Raw genomic sequence first — 5771 nt, 5'->3', positions numbered from 1 at the left:
AGACATTTCCAAAGGGATCATGATGAAAAAATGTTCTCCTGTGGTTGCTTTTTTGTATGTTTAATAAGAAAATGGATTTTGTATGATTTCATTTTTATAGTTGGTATCATATCACTTGACTTTCAGTGGTTGGAGGAGGGGCTAGAAGGAGGGAGAGAATTTGGAACTCAGAAACTAAAACAGAACGAATGTTAATGATAAATAAATGATAACTTTATTTTTAAGTATTCTTTTTAAGCATTTTAATTATTAAATATTTTAAGTATTTTATTTTAAATGTTATAAGTATTTTAAGTATTAGATATTTTTAAGCATTCTATTTTAAGTATTCTTTCATTAAAGAAAGGAGGAGAAGATGACGATGATATGACCAAGATGATGATGGGGTTAGAAGGGAAGGAATACCCAGACTAGATACTTTCTGGGGATTTTGACTTTTCTGGAGATTGCCATCTGTTTTTACCCTCAGGAGAAATTGTGTGGCTTCCCTTGGTTGTGTACTGTTGGAGAGAGAGACTGAATGAGTGTGCTAGGAGAGACCAGAGTGCTAATGTTGAGAGCCTAACTGGTTGTGTTTGACTGTAGAAAGTGAGAAGGAAGAAAGAATTTGGCCTGGGCTGAGTGTAGCAGGAAGTGTTTGGAGTCAGGCCTAGGTTCCCTTTCTCCTCTGTGCAATGATTCAAATGGTTGGCTCAGAGTACAGTTCCTTACCTTTTCAGTCCCCATATCCCTTGGCTTTTCAGTAAACCTTTCCATGCCTCTTACTCAATGTGAAATGCAAGAAGTTCTCGTACATATTCTCATTATAACTAAAATAAAGGGATCATTTTCCTTCTCCAAGGATGCACCAAAACTTTTGTAACTTCATTGACTAGATGATTTCATTATTTGCTAAATATTCTGTAATGCCCTTGATAAGTTCCTCCTTTTCTCTGGGGTTAAGATGATCTCCAAGGGCCGTCTCCACTTTAAATCTATGAACTTTCAATTCTCTTTCCCTACAATCCCCTAAGGACTCTCTGGAGGTCACATTCATTAAGCAGGTGTTGAGCTGCCAAGCTCACTGCGACCAGCCCTGCTATTTCCCTACCTGGACCACGCTGCCTGCAGTCTCCCTTTCTGGCCTGATTGACCTGTTGAGTCTCATGTCCAGAAGGAACCATGCTTAGATGTACTTTCCTGGAGAGGAGGGGCTTCCTTCCAGCACCCCTCCCTCTTCTTCCCCAGTGCAGTTCCTGGCCAAGGTTTTCCATATAGATAGATCCTTTACTTCTGCATATTATTTAAGCCTACTTACCTCTTCCTCCACTCCCTGAAGGAACAGATAGCTGCCATATAATGGATAGAAAAATGGGGTTGGGGTCACAGTGCCTGGTTTGGGATCCTAACTCTGACTTTCTAAGGTTCTAGTAACCTGGGTCATCATGACAATTCACTGGACCTCTCTGAGTTTTCAGATACACTTCTGACATCCCTTTCCAGATTGAATACTTGGAAAGATCCCTGGGGACAGGTTGCCCTGATACCTAGAGATGCCAATTCTAGTCTTCTCTGGTAAAGAGAGGGAAGGGAGGACTGACAGTCTTTGAGAACTCTCTAGTTGAGAGGTGGGAGGGGTATCAGGCTGAAATCACTACTCTCCTTCCATGAGGCAGCTTCCCCCACCTGGAAGAGTCTGCTTTAGAAGGAAAGGACTGAGTTCTCCAGCACTGACTGGATGCCCATAACTTCCGAATGCTGTACAAGGGATTGGCACTCCACCTAACTTCTCAATTTTTTATTAATTGACTTCATATTCTTAACATTTTGTTTTTCTAGATGGATTTTATTATGCTATTTTTCTAGCTGGATAAAATAATTTTTATTCTTTTCGTATGGCACTGAAACAGTAAATTGATTTAGGTAGAAATGTCATTTTTATCATTTTGGCTCAGCCTATCCGTGAGCAGTTGATATTTTTCCAGTTATTTCAATCTGACTTTATTTGTCTGAAAAGTATTTTACATTCCTATAATTCCTGAATTTCTCTTCCCAGGTAGACTCTCAAGTATTTTATATTGTCTACAGTTATTTTAAATGGAATTTTTCTCTCTTTCTTGCTGCCAGACTTTGTTGGTTATATATAGAAATGCTGAGGATTTATCTGGGTTTATTTTATATCCTGTAACTGTGCTAAAGTTGTTAATTATTTCACCTAGTTTTTAATTTATTCTCTAGGATGATCTATGTGTACCATCTGCAAAGATTAAAGTTTTGTTTCCTCATTGCCTATTCTAAATATCTCAATTTCTCTTTCTTCTCTTATTATTAGAGCTAACGCTTCTAGTACAATATCAGATAATTCTGATGATAATGGAGATTCTTGCTTCGCTCGTGACCTTACTGGAAAGGTTTCTAGTTTATCCCCATTACAGTTAACTGATGGTTTTAGATAGAATCCATTTCTCACTTTAAGGAAAGCTCCATTTATTCCTATGCTCTCTAGTGCTGCCATGGGGGGTGGGGGTAAGGTTGTGGAAAGGGACCTTAGATCATAGTCTCTTAGAGATGAGATGATCTTTATGTAAAAGTGAGGAACTTCTCTGTTTGTCCCACCCCTTCAAAATAAATAATACCTTCCTTAGCCAAGTTAATTGGGTAATGCATAAATTCATTTAGGACATTCTGATCTTGATCAGTATCCCTGCAATCTGACTTTAACTAATCTTATTGCTAGCTAGAGGTTAAAGGACTGTTTATGTCTGCTACTGGCTACCCCTCCTGGAATCAACCATTACTAAACAGAAATGCTCTCAAGGATATTTTTTGAGAACAGCTACTTTTCCCATCATTTACTCACTTTACGTGAGTACTTGAAAAGGCCTTAGCCAAAAAGGCCAGGGTCTCCAATTGCATCCTAGGCCATCTCCAGTCATCCTGATGATTATCTAATCACTAGATCCAGATGTCTCAGGCAGAGAAAGTGAGACTGGTGACTTTGCACAGCCCTCCCTCACTCAAAACAAAGTCCAATGCAAGTTACGTCATCATTTCTCTGATGTCATGGCCCTTTTCAGAAACGAAGGATGAACACAACCTGTGAGTAGACTGAGATGCCTAAATGGGGACCCAGCTAGCTGTGTAACTCACCTTATCCTCTCTTTCAACCCAGCCATCTCCCTTTCCTTCTTCTCTCCAAAAGAAAGTAAATTTTGATGGCCAGAAGCTGTCCAGTTAACTTGGGGTATATTGGCTACATTCCTTTCCTTTCATTTAATTTCCTTTCCCTTCCTCTCCTCTCCTCTCCTTCCTTTCCCTTTTCTTTTCTTTCCTTTCTTCTTGTCTCCCTGAAAACCTTAGACCCAGTGCACTTGAAAAATAATGGGTCCCTGTCCAACTTCCACTAAATGGCTGTTTTCTGACCTCTCTGGCTTAGAGTGAATGTCAATAGTAACAGTTTCTCTTCGAAGCAACAACCCTGAGGCTCTTGCCCCTCCCAGCATGATTTATCTATTTTTTTTTTGTTTCTATTAAAGGGGCCAGCCCCCTGACTACTTTTTAATGAGGCGTATTCACTGAATGGGCGTTACCTTACTTTAAGTGAGTATCTGAAAAGGCCTTATTCTAAATGGCCAAGGTCCCCCATTGGATCCTGGGCTGTCTCCAGTCATCCTGATGAATCTCTCTTCATTGGAACCAGATGGTTCAGTAGGAGAAAGTGAAGTTGGTGACCTTGCACAGCACTCCATCAATCAAAACAAAGTCAAGTGCAAGTCATGTCATCATTTCTCTGATGTCATGATCCTCTTGAAGATCGAAAGATGAACACAGGGATGTCTGCTACCAAGGACGATAGGCCACCCTTCCCGGAATCAGATATTCCTAAACAGAAATGCTCTCAAGGAAGTTTTGAGAACAACTCCTTTCCCATCAATCTTGCATTTAATTGGCAAAACGTCCTCTTGATTAGAAGGAACTCCTAAAGGCAGGTAGTCCTGAGTCACCTTCAAGAGTCCTCATCTGCATTCTGCACTCTCCCATCCCCACATTGTATGGTCGCATAGCCCAGGACCTTCCTGGTGGGACTCTGAAGGCTGACCCAGGACTCCGTAGCTGCATGATCCAGATGAGACTATTGAGATTTACTGATTGAGACCCTTATCTTCATCATCATCATCATTGCTACTACTATTATTATTTACTAATACTATTATTATTATTAATAAATGCTAGTTCTCTCTCTATATATATGTATATGCATATATGTATATATAAAACTTGAGACTGTCGTTTCTGAGCCTATCTGAACCGAAACTAAATTAAGCTGCAGCAAATAAGGTTGCTTCCCAACACAAACTGTCAATACTCATTAATAGAATCAATTAATCAGTAAGAACAAAGTACGAACAGGGTCTGTATATATCTTCTGGAACCAACCAAAAGCACTGCCTTAAAGGCTTTGGTCGTGCCTTTGGGAGCTTGTATGAAAGAGAGGACTCATCCCAGAAGAAGGCAGAGAATTCTAGGTTTGGAAGCAGAGATGGAGGAGCAGAATCATAGCAAGATAAGGCAGTAACTGGCAGAGCTGGGACAACCAGCAACAGGAGACCAATAAGGCAGAACTGAGCTGGGTCAGAGAAGGAAAATATCGAAGAGAGACACTGGCTCTATGAGCATCTTAGAGGAGTAGACTCAGGCTGGTGCCGACAATATACACACCTACCAAAGACCAAAGAAAGTTCCAGGAAGATGTGTGCTCCTTCCCGCAGCTTCCCCTCTAAATACCAGACACTATAGTAATGGGCTTTTTAGTCTCAGAAATGTTTCTAGTAACCTGGATTTTGCCTCAGCCACAAAGAGGCCAGGCATTAAATACAGATGGATATAAATGTCAGTTGAGGCAGAGAACCCAACTTCTGCCTAACAGTTAGGAATTTTCCTAACTCTTAATGTTTCATCTTTCCCTAAAGTTGCAGAAAAGTGAACCATGTGGACTGAGAAGGGGCATTATATTACTCCTAGGTTCACTTTAAAAATGAGCTCTTGATTGTAAGGTGCTTTAGCATTTAAATAATAGATCATAGAATGTTAGAGTTGGAAACATCCTTAGACCATAGAATGTGTGATTTAGGAGGACCGAGAGACCAGAGAATATGGAATGTCAGAGCTGGAAGAGGACTCTGAAACACAAAACATCAGCGAGTGGGAGGATCAAATTAGCATCACAGAATGCCAGAGCTGAAAGGGACCTTGGAACCCAAAATGTCACTGCTCCAGGGGGAGCTCTATAGACTAGCCACACCAGAAGGGCCCTCTACATAGAGACATACAGAACTAGGAGGATCTTGAGAGCACTGAATATCATTACTGGAAGGCTGTTTGCCTAAACTCACAGTTTGTACTAGAGATCTTCCCAATTAGGGAGTGGAACCAAAGTCAGGTCTATAGATAGAATTGCCTAGGATCTTTGATTCTTGCAAGCTAATTAAGACCAGACTCTTCCTCCCACCATCCGATATCTGGCAGAAAATGGATTGTGTAGAGATCAAATTTAGTCTCTTTAATCTGGGAGCAAGGCCTTATTCTGGGTGATTTCTAGTAATAACTTAATAAAAAAAGAAAAAAGGAACTTTTCCATTGCCTGGTGGCACAAAGGAACCCATGTAAGCACAGCAGAACTTAACCTTCTTCCATGGTATGAATGACTGCTGCTAGCTCGTTTGGTTCAATCTGTGCAAATTATTGATTAGGTCAGTCAATTATTCAATGTAAATGTGAAAGAATATACAGGC

This window comes from Notamacropus eugenii, chromosome X (genome assembly GCF_028372415.1).
Source record: "Notamacropus eugenii isolate mMacEug1 chromosome X, mMacEug1.pri_v2, whole genome shotgun sequence".
In the NCBI taxonomy this organism is placed as follows: domain Eukaryota; kingdom Metazoa; phylum Chordata; class Mammalia; order Diprotodontia; family Macropodidae; genus Notamacropus; species Notamacropus eugenii.
This window is presented reverse-complemented; position numbering follows the sequence as displayed.